This window comes from Pelobates fuscus, chromosome 4 (genome assembly GCF_036172605.1).
Source record: "Pelobates fuscus isolate aPelFus1 chromosome 4, aPelFus1.pri, whole genome shotgun sequence".
Taxonomy (NCBI): Eukaryota; Metazoa; Chordata; class Amphibia; order Anura; family Pelobatidae; genus Pelobates; species Pelobates fuscus.
Window position 1 is genome coordinate 177,416,733 of NC_086320.1, and position 24,005 is coordinate 177,440,737.

General features: G+C 40.2%; 1 protein-coding gene across 4 annotated transcripts in view; it reads right to left on the bottom strand.

The window, feature by feature from the left end:
• ZCCHC2 (zinc finger CCHC-type containing 2) overlaps nt 1-24,005 on the bottom strand; it is an 85,635-nt gene that overhangs the window by 49,924 nt on the left and 11,706 nt on the right. The gene's annotated exons all lie outside the window — the stretch shown is intronic.

Sequence of the window (24,005 nt, forward strand, 5' to 3'; positions counted from 1 at the left end):
ATTAAAAAAAATGATATATATATATATATATATATATAGCATATATATAGCAAAGCTGTAGTATTTCCCCCCCAAAATGTAAAGCCTCTTATGAAAAAAAATGTCCATGATCCTCTAAAGCAAACTTATGTACTTGTACTTTGCAAAATGGAAGCAAAATTGTATTTTTTTTCAAAATGTCTTAACATTTCCAGTTTATAAATTTAGCTTTTATGAAGTCAAAACTATTTGACAAAACTATTTGACTTAAGGACTGAGCCAAATGTGCACGTGGTGATCAAAACAAACAAAAACTTGAATTTGCGCTAAATGTGCGTAATTCGCCTCTTTCATATTTAATTTAAATTCTTTATTTTTGCTGTGCAGGTGGGTACAAGGAATCAGACGCCACAACAGCGTTTACAATGGTTAAAACAGTGGCACGAGAGTCTGCACATTTTTATATTTTTAGCAAGCTTTGCTAAACCGTTGTATCGTTAGCGTGAAGTTAACTAAAATACAGAAAAATAATTGATGCTTAACTTGTATAAATCGGCATTTGTGCTAGGCATATGTGTGAGAAACAAAACAGTGAGCTTAAAATACGCACATTTTTATACATTTATGAATATATCAGGCGTAACTAAACAGTGTTTGTGGTAGAGTAGGACAAGAGAGGATAGGCGATGTTCAGCATCTCTAGATTAGGTAAGGTAGTGTGATTGAGGAGTGGTAGCTCGTTTTACAGTGTGGCAGAAATTGGTCTGTGTGTGATGCCTGGACGTATTGTTCTGTACATACCTAAGCTGCAAGGCACTAATTAACAAGCGTCTTGGCATTGAACTGTACCTAATCACTGATGTAGGCGATAGAAACAGAGCTATTAATGATTATAGACATGCTGTTAGGTTATGTTGGGTTGTGACCGTGCCCTGGGTCTATATGGAAGTAGCACCTTTATACCCCAGAGACAGTGTAATCAGTAAAAACATTGGCAAAAACGTGAGAGAGGGGACACAGGAACAGTCACGAAATACCACTGGTTGAGGCCAGTTTGGGGTGCCCTGGCGACCAGAATTCTTTTGGCTGTCCGATCGCTATATGCCATAGGATCAGCCTACGCTCGTTTGGGTGCCGCGATGATTGTGTCCTGCTGGGTGGTTCAGAGGTGATGGTGTGCGTGGGCCCCGTGCCCTGGGGCATCGAGCCTGTGGCGGCGCATAGAGTCCATGTCGCTTTTCCTTCCGTACGGCACGCCCCGTGTCTTGATCGCAGACTTTTGCGGCTCTGGGGTGGTCTCTCTGTTGCAGTCGTCTTGTCGGGCTTCCCGCCCCGCCCTGTCTGTCCAGTGGGGACCGGGATATCCCCCACCGGTCCAAAGGGGTGGGGGGGCTTGGAGACCTGCTTAGTTTCTTAGGGGATCCGGTGTCTGAGAGAGCGGCCGCCTCTCCCCGGTTCCTGTCGGCTGCGCTTGTTTGTCCCGCTTTTCTAGCTCCTATGGGCTTCAAAAAGGTCTCGTTTTGTTCAGGGGTGCACCCCTGGCGTGGGTGATGCACCCTGGTGGGTCCTTGGGCAATTTAGCCCTCGATTATGCTTTCATTAAATATTTAGGTATTAAACAATTTAATATGAATAAAATATTAAAAAATGGGAGAAAATAAGAATTTAAAAACAAAATTGTTCTACGTGACATTTTAACTGTGAATGTCATAATACAGTTTGCTTTTACTACAATAAAATACACATTTGTATTCAGCGATGTCTCACGTGTACAACAGTATCCCCAATGTACAAGTTTTATGATGTTTTGGGAAGTTACAGGGTCAGATATAGCATGTTAAATTTCATTTTTTTCACATTGAAATTCGCCAGATTGGTTACGTTGCCTTTGAGAACGTATGGTAGCCCAGGAATAAGAATTACCCCCATGATGGCATACCATTTGCAAAAGTAGACAACCCAAGGTATTGTAAATGGGGTATGTCCAGTCTTTTTTAGTAGCCACTTGGTTACAAACACTAGCCAAAGTTAGTGTTAATATTTGTTTGTGTGTAAAAAATGCAAAAAAATAATTTGAATGCCAGATTTAGCCAGTGTTTGTGACTAAGTGGCTACTAATCAAGACTGGACATACCCCATTTGCAATACCTTGGGTTGTCTACTACTGCAAATGGTATGCCATCATGGGGGTAATTTTCATTCCAGGGCTACCGTATGGTCTCAAAGCCTTATATTGGACTCTAACTTTTGAAACCACCATAAAACCTGTACATGAAGGGTACTGTTATACTCTGGAGACTTTGCTGAACACAAATATTAGTGTTTCAAAACAGTAAAACATATCACAACAATTATATCGTCCGTGTAAGTGCCATTTGTGTGTGAAAAATGCAAAAAAAAGTCACTTTCACTGACGATATCGTCGGTGGGATCGCTGGCGACCTGGTAAGTACATAGGACAGCTTGGGCATCCTATGCCGCCCGCTGGCATTTAGAGCTGGGTCCCCAAGGACGGCATAGAACGCCCACCGTCCTTAAGGAGTTAAAGAAGCACTATAGTGTCAAGAAAACGAGTTTTCCAGACCTTAGGTCGTCCCCCCCCCCCCCTCCAGCCACTTTTCTCCTTTTCTCTAGCACCGGGCTCCCTCTGCGCTGGTGACCTCTCCTCCTCCTCCTGCCGACGCATGCACGGCAAGAGCCAGGCACGCATTCAAACCACCCATAGGAAAGAATTACTCAATACTTTCCTATGGACGTCAGCGTCTTCTCACTGTAATTTTCACAGTGAGAATCGCGGAAGTGGCCTCTAGTAGCGGTCAGTGAGACAACCTTTAGAGGCTGGATTAACCCTCAGTGAAAGATAGCAGTTTCTCTAAAACTCACCGTACATAGATACAGATATAATGTGTGTCCAATTCTAATTCCTATAGTGGTCCTTTAACAGAAAACAGCTTGTTTATATAAAAATATCAGCAGAATACCTGCCATATTTAAAAAAGAAATCCCCAAATCCCTGGAACTTTTTCTTTAAAAAATAGATTTGCACATAAAAGTTTAACACAATAGTTGTAAACCACGTAAATGGGAAGCAGAATTATATACAAGACACAGTTCAGTGTGCTAGTCCACACACCCACACAGAAATGTAATCAAATCCATTCAGCAATCAGTAGAAAAAACAAACTACTTGGCTTGGTACTTAGGGTGTCAGTAAAATAGGCCTTCTAACATTAAAAAGCAGTTTACGGCAGCAGATGATCAGACAAAAATCTATTAACAGCATCCCATTAAAAAAATTCCCTGCTTACATATAAAGTACACCTAACATAATATCCACGCATTAGTAAATGGCAAAATGTTATTGAAAAAATATATATAAAAACCAAGAAATGTTACAATGGCAATATACATATTTTATATGTAAATATGCAAAAATAATAATAGAGGATAATTATGCCACATAAGATTTAGCCCCCCACTTTTTTTTTTTTTATCTTTGAGATATTTATTGCAGAAACACAAGTATATTTGCCAAGACAACATCAAATAATACAATTCAATACACAGACACTTAATACTCACCGTACATAGATACAGAAATAATGTGTGTCCAATTCTAATTCCCCAATTGAAAATGTTTTAGGCCAACACACAAAAAGATAAAGGGCTATCCGTTCTACGCCACACATCAGCTGCAGCGTACTCGCCCTTTGGAGACTGTACGCTGAGCGTTTATTAGCAGAACATTTCTGACTGTACATAGCAAGGGTCTCAAAGTAATGTCAGAAGAATTTTTTGCCCTACTAAATACTTTAACCCCTTAGTGACCAGACCGTTTTTCAATTTTCTTACGGTTTGGGACCAGGGGTGTTAACATTTCTGTGTTTGCGTTTATATGTAATTTTCCTCTTACTCATTTTCTGTACCCACAAATATTATAACTATGCATACATCCAAAACACAATTTTGCTTGCTACATGAAGTCCACAGAATTCAAAATAGAAATTCAATAAAGCATCAATAATTCAAATTTGACCAAGTACAAGCCTAGCAGAGTTAAGTACACACCTTTCATTTTCACCACAAAGTAAAGTGTCCCCTCCATGACAAGCACAATTTGGGCTTAAATTGTGATCAATCTCCACATGTTGATTAATATGTCTGCAACGCAGTAGAGAGTTGAGTGACAGGGAAGAGCAAGAGAACCTTCCCTGCAGGTAGTTCTATGCCATCTGTCACTGCTACCCCCGAGCAAGTGTTTCTCACACTTGCACACGGATGATAGGATATTGTGACACTGTTGCACTCCCTGTAAAGCCTGCAGATTGGCATCAGTGGGGATTGACCTGCTTAGTCAAGTGACCCCTAGAAGAATTGTAGATAAGTGCAGTATTAAGGAATTCTAAAACGGCTCCCAAAGCCAATTAATACCGTATATTTCGCTCGATAAGACGCACCACACCATAAGACGCACCTAGTTTTTAGAGGAGGAAACCTAGAAAAAAAAAAATATTCTGAACAAACTGTCCCATAGTGTTTCTTATTATTGGAAAGTTTGTTCAGAATATTTTTTTTTCACCCCTGCCCCACAGTGTTCCTTACCACCCACTGCCCTCCCCTGTCCCATAGTGATCTTTAGCCCCCCTCTCCTCGTCCCAGAGTATTCTCCCCCCCCCTCTCCTCGTCCCATAGTATTCTCCCCCCCCTCTCCTCGTCCCATAGTATTCTCCCCCCCCCTCTCCTCGTCCCATAGTATTCTCCCCCCCCCCTCCTCGTCCCATAGTATTCTCCCCCCCCTCTCCTCGTCCCATAGTATTCTCCCCCCCCTCTCCTCGTCCCATAGTATTCTCCCCCCCTCTCCTCGTCCCATAGTATTCTCCCCCCCTCTCCTCGTCCCATAGTATTCTCCCCCCCCTCTCCTCGTCCCATAGTATTCTCCCCCCCTCTCCTCATCCCATAGTATTCTCCCCCCCCTCCTCATCCCATAGTATTCTAAGGATTCATAATTCATTGTTGCAAAATATAATATTGCCATTTAATGTAATTTGTGTAGTGCATATATGAATGGGCCACTTGGTTGCAAGGTCAGATGACAGAAGGGATAATGTATATTGCATAGTAATGTGAAAGGGGTTAGATGGTTGGTTTGTTTACCATATGGATTGATCCTTTGATTAATCAAAGGCTCTGCAAGGTGTGAGAAGTCACACAAGTGGCCAGGAAGTCTGGTTTAAATATAAACTAACTCTCTAATTTGCCGTTTGTCTAGAGTCCCTCTTAGATAGGGGGGTCCTTTGATATGTTAATGACCATTAGCCTTGTGTTCCAGTATCATATCCAAAAGACACATTAATACTTACCCACAGATTAATAATTAAACCTCATTTTTATTATATTTAGAATGGGACAAGCACAATCTTCTAATCAAGCCCAAATGATGTGCGTAACTGTCAGCTATATTGGGGGGGGGGGGGGGGGGAGAAGAGAGAGAGAGAGAGCTATAGAGAGCTATAGAGAGCTATAGAGAGCTATAGAGAGAGAGAGAGCTATAGAGATAGAGAGAGCTATAGAGCTATAGAGAGAGAGAGAAAACTATAGAGAGAGAGAGCTATAGAGAGAGAGCTATAGAGCTATAGAGAGAGAGAGAAAACTATAGAGAGAGAGCTATAGAGAGAGAGAGAAAACTATAGAGAGAGAGAGAGAGCTATAGAGAGAGAGAGAGAGCTATAGAGAGAGAGAGAGAGCTATAGAGAGAGAGAGAGAGCTATAGAGAGAGAGAGAGCTATAGAGCTATAGAGAGAGAGAAAACTATAGAGAGAGAGCTATAGAGAGAGAGAGAAAACTATAGAGAGAGAGAGCTATAGAGAGAGAGAGAGAGCTATAGAGAGAGAGAGAGAGCTATAGAGAGAGAGAGAGAGCTATAGAGAGAGAGAGAGCTATAGAGAGAGAGAGAGCTATAGAGAGAGAGAGAGAGCTATAGAGAGAGAGAGAGAGCTATAGAGAGAGAGAGAGAGCTATAGAGAGAGAGAGAGAGCTATAGAGAGAGAGAGCTATAGAGAGAGAGCTATAGAGCTAGAGCTAGAGAGCGAGAGAGAGAGCGAGAGAGAGCGAGAGAGCGAGAGAGCGAGAGAGATAGAGAGAGCGAGAGAGAGATAGAGAGAGCGAGAGAGAGCGAGAGATAGAGAGAGATAGAGAGAGATAGAGAGAGAGCTATAGAGAGCTATAGAGAGCTATAGAGAGAGAGAGAGCTATAGAGAGAGAGAGAGCTATAGAGCTATAGAGAGATATAGAGCTATAGAGAGCTATAGAGAGATATAGAGCTATAGAGAGATATAGAGCTATAGAGAGATATAGAGCTATAGAGCTAGAGAGAGCTAGAGAGCTAGAGAGAGCTAGAGAGAGCTAGAGAGAGCTAGAGAGAGCTAGAGAGAGCTAGAGAGAGCTAGAGAGAGCTAGAGAGAGCTAGAGAGAGCTAGAGAGAGCTAGAGAGAGCTAGAGAGAGCTAGAGAGAGCTAGAGAGAGCTAGAGAGAGCGAGAGAGAGCGAGAGAGAGCGAGAGAGAGCTAGAGAGAGCGAGAGAGAGAGAGAGAGAGAGAGAGAGAGATAGAGATAGAGATAGAGATAGATATATAGATATATATATATATATATACACAAAATAAGTAGGCAAGGCACTCTCCTCCAATCTTCTAATAAAGTATATGTTGCCTAGGTGCAATCCCGCGTAAATATATAAACAAAGAATGAAGGGAGCACACTAGGACTCTTCTCAGTGGAAAAAACAAATATTTACTGTATCAACAAGTAATACATATTCCGTGCAAAGTACAAAAATCGACGTTTCGACCCTCCTTGGGTCTTTATCAAGATCACAGTGAAACAGTGCTAACAGTGACAATTTATACACATACAAGTAATGAAGCTTAATACCTAAAAAAGAAGGCATTGAAGCAATAGCTGAAATTTTGTCTAAGGATGATACATATAAGGGCCCCTATATTCCATATCTGATGGAATGGTTGGACATTGCTCTAACATGTAATTATTTCAAATTTGAGGATAGATTCTATCTACAAACCTCCGGGACCGCCATGGGGGCAGCCATGGCACCAGCCTATGCCAATGGCTTTATGTATTGGTTTGAGGAGAAATACATCCTACAAGAATATCAATCACACATAATTAAATACGTCAGATATGTGGATGATATCCTCATAATCTGGGAAGGATCTACAACATCCTTTGAGAACATGATCCAGCAGATCAATACTCTACCAACCCCAGTGAGGCTTACCTGTAATTGGAATGAACACAGCATTGAATTTCTTGACGTTAAGATATACAGACAGGACAACCAATTAGGTTTCACTCTGTTCAGAAAGACTACAGATAGGAACACCCTACTATCTGCAACTAGTTTCCATCCGCAACACGTCAAGGACTCTTTACCTATCTCCCAATTTCTCCGGGTCATGAGGTATAATAGCAATCCGACTAACCGTGAACATCAGTTACAAGAAGTCTTTGATCGATTTTTAGCAAGAGGGTTCCACCCTAGGACACTTGAAACAGCTAAAAAGAAAGCTTGGAATAAATTCAACCAGACCAATATTACAAGCAATATAAAAAAGAACAACATTTTCCTCCCACTTACATTCAATACTGCCACTCCGGCGATTAAAAAATGTATATACAAACATTGGAATATGTTTCAAGTTGACCAGAACCTACCTGATAGATTCAAAAATAATCCTATAATTAGTTATAGACGTAACCGTAACCTGAGAGACCTACTCGTAAAAAATGACCCTCGACAATGCTATGCCAGGATGCCTAAAATCCAAAAGAAGGGCAATGCAGCCATATGCTCACTGGAACCAGCTTTGCCCATCCCCACAATGGGAAAAGAATCCCTATCAAGCACTATATTACATGTAAGACTACACATGTAGTATATATGATCACATGCCCGTGCGGTCTATCGTACGTCGGAAAAACTGACATGACCTTAAGAGACCGAATCAGGGGACATCGATCTGGGATTACAACAGCCTTCAGGGATCAAAGAACCGACAAGCCTGTGGCTAAGCATTATTTAACTGCTCAACACCATTTACCTACTCTTCGTTTTATAGCAATTGATCACGTCCCAGCTCCACCAAGAGGAGGGGACAGATCCAAGTTACTACTCCAGCGGGAAGCTTATTGGATTCACCATTTAAATACGGTGACCCCGAAAGGACTGAATGAACATCTGGTTCTCTCGATGTTTTTGTAAAAACATAGATCTGTTGGTAAATCTGCAGTTTAAATCTGTTTCTGCCTGCATATAGAATTGAATAAGTGCAATTCATTTGAAAATTAATCAATATAGCAAGGCGATATGACCCCTTACACTGATATTCAGTTGTGTTGTTTAATTTCCCTTACTATTTTCTTATCTAGTTCTCTGTTAGTTTTCCGGTATATATTTTTTCTATGCGGTCCTATTGGTGCACGTTTAGTTCTAATTTAGATACTGTACTACGGATAGGTATTATAAGCTGCAACTCAGTAGCTATAGCTTCCAATGTAGATACATGATTTTTCTACCGTATAGATTAGATTTTGGAATAATCAAGTGCACACCTATTAGGAATAATAATCGCATTAGGTATAAAAGACACTGCTCCTTTAAATAACGAGAGTATAGTAGCCCTATATGGAATCTTTATGTATATACTTTTTTGTATATTCTGTAAGTCTGACCAGAAATAGTTTCCGGTCATGTATTTTATATTTTATAACTCTATAGCCTTTTCTTTGCTTATCTAGTATACCCTAGATAGCTATAGATTTGTTTTGGATATGTTTTTATTATATTGTTTCACGATTGTCACTTGATCGATCTTTTTAAGCACATCACGATTGGTTTCACATCCAGATCTATTCTTACTTGGGTGCTAGCAACAATCCTCCTCTTACAAGCACTTAGAATAAACTCACTCCCATAGAATGGGATCGTAAGTTTTGTTGATTCGGTTGCTTAGCAACCAGGTCACATGCACGTTCACGTTGGTCACATGCATGCGCTCACGTGGTCCTTCACTTCCGGGTTTCTCGGCCCGCCGGCTGCTCGATCACCTAATTGGTAAGCTTCATTACTTGTATGTGTATAAATTGTCACTGTTAGCACTGTTTCACTGTGATCTTGATAAAGACCCAAGGAGGGTCGAAACGTCGATTTTTGTACTTTGCACGGAATATGTATTACTTGTTGATACAGTAAATATTTGTTTTTTCCACTGAGAAGAGTCCTAGTGTGCTCCCTTCATTCTTTGTGTGTATATATATATATATATATATATATATATATAGATATAGATATATATATAGATATATAGATATAGATATAGATATAGATAGAGAGAGAGAGAGAGAGAGAGAGAATGAGAATGGTAAATTCATAGATGCAATTATTTCTGTGGCAAATACATAAGAGTAGATAAGAACCAAATGTTTCAATTTTTTATTGATGGGGGTCACTTATAGTTACCATAGGTACGCCTTATCGCCACCTCTTGGCAAGGCTTGGTAATCAACAGGGTATATATCTAATGATACTTAAGTGTGGATTGGACTTGCTTTCTTAACCTTTCTTAACAGAGACCTCCTGGGCAGAAGTTTTACTTTGAAAACCTGAGTAAGTGATTAGGACTTCTGTTATTTTATCCCTTTTGATTTAATCTGTTGTTGGTGTAACTAATTTAATTGTCATCTATATTTTTGTATGCACAGTGACTCTTTTTTGCTCATAATAAATGAATTCCTTTAAGTTCTGCCTTTGTCTGGTAAAGAATCATGTTACCTGAAGAGACTAATTAATAAGTGTTTTGCAATTGCATAGGTATTGTGCCAAGTAGTATTTCGTGGGTTATTATTGTTCAGTTTACCTGGGGGACCAAGGCACCCCATTTATGAATTGTCTTGGTGGTGGCAGCGTCAAGATAGTAATATTTATATTATTATGGTTAGGTGTAGGTGGTGTTAAGGGGGATTTTATAATCTTTTCTGGTCTAGTGCAGACAAATAGTGAACTTTAACCCTTTCGCCACCACAACTACATAACGCACACTCTTGCAGTAGGGTGCGTTCATGACAAATCAAACCACGTCTTCATGGACCTCACTTTGAGTACATGCATGCAGCCATGCTGGTAAAGAGAAAAGGCATTTGCCAAACTATTAAAACAAAATTGGAAGCACTCAGCTGTCTAAAATGTCTTTGTATCCTGCAGTTGACCTTTCACTGGAAATAAGAGACCTAACTCAAATCCTAAAATACAGCCCCAGACCACTACACTCCCCCCCCCCCCGGACTTCATATCTGAGAGTCAAATAGAACAGTCAAATACTGTGGTTACAGCGCAGTTTGACAAATTAAATTTTTTTGGGGTGCTAAATAGTATATTTGCAGCCTGCACTTCATTTCTGACAGTCAAATAGAACTGTCAAATACCAATAGAACAATATTGTAATTCGGGGGCAATACCCTCACAAAAACTGAGAGGTCAGTTTATAGGGAAAACTGTTGCCTGGACACAATTTCCATATGTCCTTTGCAGACTTTACATGCTGGAAAAACACAGGTGCCAACTGCTGTGGCTTTCTGTGTGTGCAGACCGGCAAGGAGGGCAGGGTTGTGGAGTGGGTGGAAAATTATGTGGAGGATGATATGGTCCTAGACCCCACATGGAATAAAGGTCATGTGAGTGACGTGTGCAGTTTGGAGGAAGAGACGCTGGTCGCACAGAGGCACCAGCACAGCATAAGAGGGAGCAGTGTGCAAAAGCGGAGCGGCCGTCTCCTAGCGCTCGTCGGCATGTATTATCTTTAGAATTCCTACAGTTATCCAAGTAACAGAGGGAGCGATAAAAGGAACCATAACAGATTTAACGAGCCATTCGCAGTTTCGCAATCCGGTGACCGGGACCCCGACACTGTCTGTGCGGCGGTCGGACAACCGGGACCCAGAATGCCTGATTTTGAAGTTAGGAGTCACAGTGTGGAATGGATTAGTAGGGTCTGGTGCAGAGTAACCGCACGCCCCCTGGTGTTGACCACCAGCGTTTGTGCAGCCACATACCAGGACCCTGATGCAGCTTCAGTAAAAAGAGTACTGGCTACCAGAAGCCATCACCAGACTGATCCGCAACTTTGAACAGGATGTGACATTCACTGTAGCGGCTGTGCGCGCTTTCGGCGTTCTCACCCTGCTGCTGCTCGCCTATCTGCGCTGCAGCGTAACTTTGGCCCTCCCGCTCACCGCCTCATATGCGACGTGCCCACAAGGTGGAACTCCACTTTCCACATGCTGGAGAGACAGTGCGAGCAGCAGCAGGCGATAGTGGAGTTTCAGCTGCACCAGACTTGCCCAACAATTGATCAGAGTTAAAGGATTTCAAGTGGACTCATTACAATTACAGGGCCTCTTATTTGTCGTCACTACCTTCCCAAGTCGTGAGTGGGTCATTTGTGCGCCTGTTGCCTTCCTTGCATGTGGTAGCCGTTTCTCAGGTTCCCTCTCCGGAATCAAACCTAGATTCCCCGTTACCAATGGTCACCATGGTAGGCGCAGTAAGTGGCATCGAAAGTTGATATGGATGAAATACGAATGCGTTGTCGCCTTGTTGTTGGGGAGCCCATTGAAAACGAGCTCTAGCATGACGAGCTGGGTGATCTCCTCCGGAACTTGGCTTGATGGGAGTGGAGCCAGTTCTGGGTGGCCCTTGTGATGCGGCATGCCCACTCCGCATGGGAGTGGGTCTCCCTAAACTTTCGGCGGTATTGCTCGGGGGTGACCGCATACTGGGCCAGGAGGATTTGGGTAATAAAGGGATAGTCTCTGATCTGCTCTTCTGGTACAGCCCGGTAAATATCCGCTGCCTTCCCCACTAGTTTGCTGGCCAGGATGGTCAGCCAGTTGCTAGGGGCTCCGTCTTGGAGTAGGCACTTTTGCTCAAAGCCTTGTAAAAAGTCATTGATGCCTTCTTCTGCTTCCTTGAACTCTTTGAAGGCATTGTATGATAGCTTGTGGGCCAGGGTGGTTGTGCTTCCCGGCACCCTCTGCTCCCTTCTTCCTTCATCTGGGTTCATGGAGGTCGCCCTCTGTCTATTGGCAAGGACATAGGCTTGCACCTCCAAAAAGGTCCTGCTGACAATCTCCTCTGAGGGTGGCTCTCGGTAATATGCCAGACGCCGTTCCACCTTCTTGCGCACTTCCTCCTCATCTCCGGCCCCTGGCTGTGGTTCGTTGCCTCACTGCGTGCCTGGTCGTCCTCCATGAGCGTAGTCAATTCGGCCTTGTTACGCCCACCAGGCGTTATTCCTCTGGCTCCACACAAGTCCTGCAGTGTAGGTCGCTTTAGAGCACTCTAATCCAAGGGTCTGTTGGCAGGGACATGGGATCCCGCCACTTGCCACCAATTGAAGCGGGACCTGGGTAACTGATGGTTATCCCCTTTGATTAGAATAGGTCAGACCCATTTCCCCAGTAACCGGATGGGACACAGTTCCAGAATACAGCGTTTTGACCATCTTTATTTGGGTACACAGCTTTGCCTCCTGTTTCCTCCTCCTATTACTCAGCTTCTTCCTCCTCCACCACCAACTTCAGCACAGCAAGGGGGAAACGACAGCAGGCTGGTTTCAAACTCATATGTTTGGGGGGGGGGAGAGAGGGGGGGGACGGACCCCGCACCGCGCAGGAGCTGTGGACGGGCATGCATCAGGAGTTGAGCTCAGTTTGAACAATGAAAGAGCACTCCCAACCCTCTCTCAAATGGATAATTCTGGTGATCCTCCTGACAGCCATGCTTTAGATTTTGATTTATGTTCTTCCAAAGCTAAAAGCAAAGATTCCATCTAGTACTATTTTATGGCTCAGCTGTATTTTTTATTTTTATGTTATTTTAATTGAATTCCCTATCCACATTTGTTTGCAGGGCACTTGTCCTACTCGTATCTCCATTTTACTTCCCTTTGCAGCCCTCTAACCCCTTTCCGGGACTTGAGGCATTTTTGTGACTTCAATGGGGTTCGGGGTCAAGTTCGATCCCGAACCCGGCCTTTTTTTTCCCCAAAGTTCGGCCGAACCCGCAAGACCCGAACATCAAGGTGTCCGCTCAACTCTAGTTGCAACAGTTGAAAAGTTATTTTATTCCTGCTACAAACACTAAGCACATGTGCTCTGTGAGTATTTGTGGTCTACCACTTAGAGGCTGAACTGTTGCATATAGAGGTTTCACTTAACAGCACAGTTTAGTGTAGCAGATTCCAGGGAGAAATTTCACAAATTGACTTGTGGCAAAGGTGACACCCTATGACATGGCCATGTGTCCTTGCGCTCTTCAGCATGATCCATTCTATTACCCAAGTCTGTCTCTGGATATTTTATGAGGGTGAAACACATGAACTCAATAATAGTAAGAGTGCCTACAAGGGATTGACCAATATCACTTTTTAGGGACCGATACCAAAAATGGTAGCTGATAGCTATATTCTGCCAACGGTGTACTAATGCAGGGGGTAGGGGCACTGGCATTAAATTGGTGGTGACTGGGACCCTGCACATGCGATCTTCTGTTTCCAGCAGTTCCTCTCTCAAACTCTTGTGAGCCTAGTGTGCCGCATGGAGTGTTGCCATGGTAACCTACTGCAATTCTTTGGCGGTCAGGGCTCGCAAGAATTGCAGAGAGGAACTGAAGAAAGCGTGTGCTGCGCCTCCGTCCGCCATATCGGTATCATAATGAGCCAATATGGATATAGACTTAATGTACAATATCAGGCAATTATATTGGCCAAACTGATAATCGGCCGATGCCTAGAGTCTACATAGGTTTGGCAACACAATATATACTTAAGCCAGTAGCAGCAACAGATAAGCGCTCAAGCTGTGAATATGCAACCAAAAGGGATCCCCAATTTAATGAGGTCACTAATTGCAAAGGGGAATATGCCCGATGTGGGTAACCAAGGTAATGAAATTATGAGGTTAAAATCTACACAACATAACTAAAAAGAAATATAACTTCTACTATTAGTTTTAAAAAATTATGTACGTTTGAGCAGGACCCTTAACATTCTAGTGCGTCCAACTTGTCTTTTCGCAAATACTTGTCTGTTAGTCCAGAATTTGTTGGCGCTTTATAATAATATAAAAAAAAGTTATATATATATATATAATAAACAATACACAAGATCCAGCGCACTCTCCTATCTACTAAACAGCAACTTTAATGTTGACAGATTGTATTAGTTTTTAAACGGTTTTATTTAAAAACACCTTATCTAGGCAAAAAATAATGGGGATTTAGTTACATTATATGATCATACATTGCATAAGCCTGCCACGATATATATGCGCTACAACTGTCCAAAGAATGGATAACAGCTCCGCTTTGAGACTATGTGAATCAAGTAATACAGGAGGGGGGGGGGGGGGAGAGGGGTATTGCAGGAAAGTATGCAGGCCCAATAGTAACAGAGTGTTCCAGTTAGTTCTTTGCTCTGCTATGTCACAGGAGGATTCCCTGTTCATATAGACAGCTGGAATGCAGCATCCTGACAGGCTGTATTAGGAGAGCCAGCAGCAGATGTTCATGAACCCACAACTGTGCAGACTAATTTTCCAGAAAAATATAGACTTGCTATACAATGACAGCTTACAAAAATTGTGCACTATAATTTCTCATTCACAAGAACATATTAAAGGAACACTAAAGCGGTCAGAAGACAGCCGCAAAAGTTGTCTTAACCCAGCAAACATGCTTTTGCAACATCTTTACATTGTAAACTAGTTTCACTCTTCATTTACTGTTTTTGAATGGCATGTGTTTTGTTAGAATTAAGAGACGCTACCTGCTCCAGAGTTTATCTCCATGAGGACTTACAGCATATTCTAAATACACATAGGAAAGCATTGGATGAGTTTTTTTAACCCTTTAATTTTTGAGTGCGGGGTGGGGGACAAAGGGACACTAGAATGTTAGAAATACAACTCTGTATTCCTACCACTATAGTGTTCCTTTAAACCTCATAATACCAAGATGGTATAAAGGCACATTCTACATTGGGATATGGATAAATCCCAGAAACCAAACTTCTTAAAAACATCACTGCTGATGCCTCAAATCTTCATACCGTAATTTTGCCCATATCATCTGAATCCTGTTGAATAACACAATCATTTGCTAGATGCATGAAGCTTTGGCTGAAAGCACACATCCTTCAGTATCTAAAGAAGTGTCCAACTTTTTAAGTCTACCTACAACTCGCATACATTTCTTTACCAAACCATCTGGAAGTCAAATGTTAAACCTCTTACCACATATTTTTTGCTCAAATGTAAAAAAAAAATAATTTTTAAATAACATTTATACACACACATTTTATTTTTCTTTGCGAGCAAAGTTAGCATGAATGAGAAAAATCACAGAGCTTTGATAGAGGGCAAAGACGTTTGTGGCAAAAAAAATAAAGTCAACAGAGTCAATTCACAAAGGAATGAGAATTTTTTTTTTTATTCTGAAGAGGGATTTGAAGGGGTATTTAACATTAGAAAAGCAATGCTTGAGACAAGCTTTACAGCAGAGCATAGCATAAGCAAGCATAATCATTATTCAGAAATGCGAGAAGTGCAAATTAAAAGGAAACCTATAGTCCTGAAAATAATGGTTATTTTAGGCTATATGTTGACATAACCTGTGATCTCTAATCCATTGTATTTCTATGGATTGGAGATTATTGTCGCAATCCTCCAATCAAATGCGGCTACCAGTAAGGAAGACAGCCACTAGAGGTAGATATAACCCCGCCATATGAACATTGTAGGGTTAGAAAGACAGGAAACCTGGACTCAGACCACTTAATTGAGATTAAATGGTCTAGGTGACTATAGTGTTTAGATAAGTACAAACCACAAAACTTTAATTCACAAACCTTTTTTAGAAATAGTATATGTATAGTCACCAGAACAACTACAACTTATTGTATTTGTTCTGGTGAGTAGAATCATTCCCTTTAGGCTTTTGCAGTAAACACTTTTTAGACAAAATGCAATGCTTACATTACAGCCTAGTGATAACTCCACTGGCCACTCCTCAGATGGCCTCTAGATGTGCTTCCTGCAGCAGTCACGGACATTCAGTTTCTCCACCCTCTGCATGGAAACACTGAACTTTCCTTGTAGAGATGCAATGATTCAATGAGGAGATGCTGATTGACCAGGTCTGTGTTTGGCTTGTGCTGGCTCTGCCCCTGATCTGCCTCTTTGTCAGTCTCAGCCAATCCTATGGGAAAGCATTGTGATTGTCTCAGATCATAACTTCTGATGTTATCCAAGCAGACAGATCAGGGGCAGAAGCAGCAGCTGTAGACTTTAATACAAGTCAGATTTTTATTATATTTAGGGAGACAAAGAGAGGTCGGGGGGAGTCTGTGTGTGTCACCGCCTAAATTATCGCGGCGCCACAACAGTGATGCCGGAGCCGGAATATGATGCATGAGGGAGCTGAGCAGGAAGATCACTTCTCCATCGCCGCGTGCACGCCAACTGCTCAGCCCAACAGCACCACTGGACCCCAGGGACTGCACGCCAGCCGCTGAGCCCAGCAGCCCCACTGGACCCCTGGAAAAATAGAGACTCCATGCCAGCATTCCCAAAGGTAGGGAGGCTGGGTGGAGTGAAATTAAAAAAAAAAAAATTTGGTTAAGGAGTTTGTATGTGTGCGTCAGAGAGAGTGTATATGTGTTTTGTATGTGTGCCTGTCAAAGAATATGTGTGTTTGTCAGTGAGAGTGTGTGTGTCAGTGTGTGTATCAAGGTTTGTGTACGTGTCACTGTGTGTATCTGAGAGTGTGTGTATGTCAGTATGTGCGAGCCTGTGTGAAAATGTCACTGTGTGCATCTGTGTGTGTGTGAGAGACACACACATAGATACACACACCTTGACACAGATCCATGCACACACACACTGTGTGTCTGTGCGCATCTGTGTGTCAGATTCATACACACTGACATATACAAACACACCTTGATACACAGACACACTGGCATATACAAACACACATCGATACACAGACACACACTGGCATATACAAACACACACTGGCATATACAAACACACATCGATACACAGACACACATTGGCATATACAAACACACATCGATACACAGTCACACACTGACATATACAAACACACATCGATACACAGTCACACACTGACATATACAAACACACATCGATACACAGTCACACACTGGCATATACAAACACCTCGATACACAGTCACACACTGGCATATACAAACACCTCGATACACAGACACACACTGGCATATACAAACACCTGGATACACAGACACACACTGGCATATACAAACACCTGGATACACAGACACACACTGGCATATACAAACACCTCGATACACAGACACACTGGCATATACAAACACCTCGATACACAGACACACACTGGCATATACAAACACCTCGATACACAGACACACACTGGCATATACAAACACCTCGATACACAGACACACACTGGCATATACAAACACACCTCGTAACACAGACACACACTGGCATATACAAACACCTCAATACACAGACACACACTGGCATATACAAACACACTGGCATATACAAACACACACCACCACATACAAACACAGATACACACACCCTGACACTGTGTGTCAAGGTGTGTGTATCTGTGCGCCACCATGTGCCAGTGTGTGTGTGTGTGTGTGTGTGTGTGTGTGTGTGTGTGTGTCAACGCCTAAATTATTACGGCGAAACAGCAGTGATGCCGGCGTCGGAATATGACGTCACTCCGGCATAACTAAGAGGCGCATGAGGGAGCTGAGCAGGAAGATCACTGCTCAGCCCAGCAGCCCCAGTGGACCCCAGCCACTCAGCCCAGCAGCCCCAGTGAGAGTATCTGTGTTTGTATGTGTGCCTGTCAAAGAGTATGTGTGTTTGAGTGTCTGTCAGTGTGTGTATCTGTGCTAAGGTTTGTGTACGTGTCACTGTGTGTATGTATATGTATGTTTATAGGTGTGTGTGCGTCAGTGTATATCAGTGTGTTTGTATGTGACTGTGTGTACATCACTGCGTGTCAAGGTTTGTGTAAGTGTCACTGTGTATCTGAGTGTGTGTGTGTGTGTGTGTCAGTGTGTTTGTATGTGCGTGTCACTGTGTATCTCTGAGTCAAGATGTGTGTGTGAGTGTTTGACACACACCTTGACACAGATACATGCGCGCACACACACACTGTGTGTGAGTGTGTGAGTGACACACACACCGGCACACATACAGATACACACAGATACATGCACACTGTGTGTCAAGGTGTGTGTATCGGTGTGCATCTGTGTGTCAGATTCATACACACTGATACACACTGGCACATACAAACACACCTTGATTCACAGACACATACCAGCACATACTAACACATATACACATATACACACACTGCAATTCCTTTGCAAGACATAATTACATCACTACAACAGCACCAACTATTTTAGAAGCAATCTCTGCTGCATTTAGACTCCTGATGCTATGGCACATTTCACACAGCCTACCATGTCACTGCTTAGGAGACAGCTATGTAGCATTTTGACAGAATGTGTGTGTGAATATATATATATATATATATATATATATATATATATATACACATATATATATATATACACACATACATACATATATATATATACACACACACACACACCTGCAAAGGATTCTGTGTGGGCATATGCAAATTAGTTCAACCAAAAAATACAAATCAATTTTTTGCCTCATTATTCCATTTTAAACATAGAATACACACACACAGGGGACAAGTTTAAGATGCAGGAGATATGATTATAACAATTCTGATAGAAAGGCACACCAGGCTGAACAAATACACTTTTATTGCTCCAAATTACTCAAAGGAAGACTCCAGGTACCATAATTACTGGAGCTCACTGTAGTGGTTCTGGTGTCAGGAGAGTCCTGTAAACATCCCCCCTACCCCCTGCTGTAAGTAGTCAAATTATTTATGAATAGTTTGTTTTCTTACTCAAGTCCACTAGCATCTGCTGGAAGTTCCTTAGCATTACAAACTCCTGAGCAAAGTCCTGCATTGCTCAACCTTGAAACAATTCGAGGGTTACTCTAACCTAAAATCAGCCTGATCCTACAAAGCGGACATCACTTGACATTGGGAAGGTGGTCAGGGAGGGCTAAAGTGAGGACATAGGTGGCACGGAGAGGTGCTGTGCCATCATTGGCTCTTTGGCACCAGCATGCTGCACGTACTTGATGCCAAATTTGCATAAGATTCACATTAGCCACCTGAAACAGGTGGAGCTACAACTCCAGCAGCAGATATGTTAGGCATGTTATAGCAAAGCACTGCTCATACAGACTCTAGGCATCAGTGCAGTGATTATAAAACCATTTAACAATTTAGTAGATACCTTCCAAAATAAAAAATTTGCAAAAAATTATATTGCAATAAGCTGCAGATCTAATATCTGCAGCTACTTTAAGCCTTCCCATCTTTCACCGGCACAGACTATTGAGAGCATTGACAGGCTGATTAACAGAAGCAAAAGAAAACCTCCATGGAAATCTGATTGACAGACAGCGAGGTGTGACAGCAGTAATTTGTAAAAGTGAAATCAGCCCATTTGGGAAATAAATAAAACAAAGTACTGTATATACTCAAGTATAAGCCAACTTTTTCAGCACATTTTTTATACTCGAGTGAGTTTCACCTGTTCTGTGTCCAGCTGGCCTGTTTCGCCAACCCAATAGGTGGCATCTTCTCCCTGTACTTCTGCGCTGGGAAACATGTCCGGTGCGCTGCATCACAGGAAGTGACGTGGGTATAGCATTCTTACTCCAGGAGTGCTGGCAAAGGGAGCTGCGACAGAGGAGTCGCCAGCCCCAGCTCAGGTTGCCTTGGGCTACCAGTATGTAAACACAACTTGCCCACCTGCCTGGAACCGCAGTCTGAGTACAAGTTGGAGGACTGATACTGTAACTACAGTGGGTGAGTCCAAATCTGGCTTCCCAACAACACTGTCACTTAAAAAACAAACAAACAAAAAAAAACACAAGTTTGGTGATGCTGAGCATCCTGTGACATGTAGTCTTTAACATCTGTAACAGCAAGAGAACCCTAGTCAGATACAGCTGTATTGTACAAAGGTTTGTAAACTACAAGCATCAAATAAGGATGGGATCCACAACCTGAACACTGTTAGACATGTAGCCGACAATGACTTAAGTTCCAGCTCCTTGTAATCTACCAGTGTGGTCAGTGACATATGATGTAGCATGCTGAGCTCCCCAAGGCTTATCGGGCATTTCATGGTTAATAGGGACCTCAGGACAATCAAAGTTAATATTGCCTATTTTTATTTTTGAAATTTACCAGTAGCTGCTGCATTTCCCACCCTATGCTTATACTCTAGTCAATAAGTTTTCCCAGTTTTTTTGTGGTAAAATTAGGTGCCTCGGCTTATATTCGGGTCGGCTTATACTCTAGTATATACACGGTACTTCAGCAAGTGTTTGCAGTGTTTCTTTTTAGATGATCAGTCTCAGCACCAAAGAACTTTACCGCAAAGTGCAAGGTGCTTAGAGCACCAAAGACCACTGATTTCTGAGACAGGCTTTTATCAGCAGCTATTTTTAAAACTTAAACTTAGACAATCTCCTTAAATTGTTCAGCAAATATAAGGCCATACTTTGTGAAAGTGTAAATAAAATGTTTTTGCAACAAGCTTATATTTTACAATACGCCAGAGCGCAACCAGTAAATATAGTTTAGGGTTGCTGATAAAAAAAAAAAATAGTCTGAGTGATCTCAATTACCGCAGGAATTTTTGAATTTTTTTTTTTTTTTAAATGCAGTTGTCAGCTAAGACAATTACTTTGTGGTAATTTCAAGCATCAGGAAGTGACAATTAAAGCTCTAATAATAAACATTTGCCACTGAAGACATGGCATTTAAACAAATCTAACTACCTCAGAAGAGCAAATTAGTACTTAACATATTTGAAGTGCCCATTTATAGGATTCAAGGTTATGTACCAACACAGGGGTGTTAGGTATTCAATATTTTAGCACCTGTTAATCACATGATTCAGAGTTCTGAATTTCAAAAAACAACACCAATACTAAGCAAGATAAACACCTTAACCCCTTAAGGACCGGCCTGTTTTTGCGATGTTTGTACATTAAGGACCAGAGCAGTTTTAACACTTTTGTGGTGTTTGTGTTTAGCTGTAATTTTCCGCTCTCTCATTTACGGTTCCCATACAAGTTATATATTGTTTTTTTCACGACAAGAAGGTCTTTCTTTACATACCATTATTTGTATTATGTCATATATTGTATTTAAAAAAAATAATAAAATATGGTGAAAATGTTTTTTTAAAAAAAACATGTTTTTGGACTTTTACTTGAAAAATCTTTTACTTATCTACAAAAGCTAATGAAAAAAACTGCTAAATAGATTCAAAATTTTGTCCTGAGTTTAAAAACACCCAATGTTTACATGCTTTATTGCTTTTTTTTTGCAAGTTATAGGCCTATAAATACAAGCAGGAAATTGCTGTTTCAATATATATATATATATATATATATATATATATATATATATATATATTTTAAATGTATCAATAGTGACATTGTAACACCGTTATCTGTCATAAATCCCCGAAACACACCTAACATGTACATATTTTTTTTAAAGTAGACAACCCAGGGTATTCAAAATGGGGTATGTCCAGTCTTTTTTAGTAGCCACCTAGTCACAAACACTGGCCAAAGTTAGCATTTATATTTGTTTGTGTGTTAAAAATGCAAAAATCGCTAACTTTGGCCGGTGTTTGTGACTAAGTGGCTACTAAAAAAGTCTGAACATACCCCATTTGCAATACCTTGGGTTGTCTTCTTTTGCAAATGGTATGCTATCATGGGGCTAATTCTCATTCCTTGGCTACCATACGCTCTCAAAGGCAACCTAACCAATCTGACAAATTTCAATAGTAAAAGTATAGTAAAATTTCAATTTCAAAAGTAAAATCAAGCCTTATATTTGACCCTGTAACTTTCACAAACACTATAAAACCTCTACATGTGGGTAACTGTTATACTCAGGAAACTTCGCTGAACACAAAAATTAGTGTATCAGAACAGTAAAATATATCACAGCAATAATATCCTCAGTGAAAGAGCTGTTTGTGTGTGAAAAATGCAAAAAACTTCACTTTCACTGACAATATCATCGCTGTGATATGTTTTACTGTTTTGAAACACTAATATTTGTGTTCAGCGAAGTCTCCCGAGTAAAACAGTACCCCCATGTACAGGATTTAGGGTGTCATAGAAAGTTACAGGGTTAAACACAGTGCTAGCAAATTAAATTATCTGGACTTTTGGCCTGGGTTGGCAGGCAGGTCCCTCAAATTGCAATCATTAAAATTACTAAATTAGGTAAAAATATTACATAAATACGCACGTATAATTTTAATATATATACATATTTATATATTTGACGTCTACGTGTATATTTAGGAAATTATTTATGTAATTATGTATGTGGACATATGTATATTTTATGTTATTTTTATTTATTTATACATAGATATATATATCATTACATTCTAAGTGTATTTTGATATAAATATATATCAATATCAAAATACTGTTAGAATAAAATTGCATATATATAATTTTTTTTTAATTCTTAAAAATTATTTTTATTTTTATTTATTTTTATTAACATATTTGTATTTTATAATAATATATATACACCATATATATAGTTATTGTATATATTCGTGTGTAATTTAAATATAAGTGTATTTTTATATTAATATACGTATATATAAATATAAAAATACACTTAGTATGACATTATATATATGATATATATACATATATTATATATATGATATATATATACATATATTATATATATGATATATATACATATATTATATATAGGTGTATATATAGATATATATATATATATATATACATATATTATATATAGGTATATATATATATACATATATTATATATAGGTGTATATATAGATATATATACATATATTATATATAGGTGTATATATAGATATATATATACACATATATTATATATAGGTGTATATATAGATATATATATATACACATATATTATATATAGATACATATATTATATATATATATACACATATATTATATATAGATACATATATTATATATAGGTGTATATATAGATATATATATACATATATTATATATAGATACATATATTATATATAGGTGTATATATAGATATATATATACACACATATATTATATATAGGTGTATATATATATATATATATACATATATTATATATAGGTGTATATATACATATATTATATATAGGTGTATATATACATATATTATATATAGGTGTATATATACATATATTATATATAGGTGTATATATAGATATATACACACATATATTATATATAGGTGTATATATAGATATATATATATACATATATTATATATAGGTGTATATATAGATATATATATACATATATTATATATAGGTGTATATAGATACATATATTATATATAGGTGTATATATAGATATATATACACATATATTATATACACACACACACACACATATACCGTATTTATCGGCGTATAACACGCACTTTTTTCCCCTGAAAATAGGGGGAAAATCGTGGGTGCGTGTTATGCGCCGATATCCCATAATTACTTACCTGTCCTGAAGCGTGGGCCGGCTTCACAGCGCGCACCGCAGTACAGGAACTTTAATTTCAGGTTCCAGTTTCCGGCGGGACTGAAAGGAAGTGTGCACAATAGTGTGCACACTTCCTTTCAGTCCCGCCGGAAACCGGAACCTTAAATTAAAGTTCCTGTACCGCGGTGCGCGCTGTGAAGCCG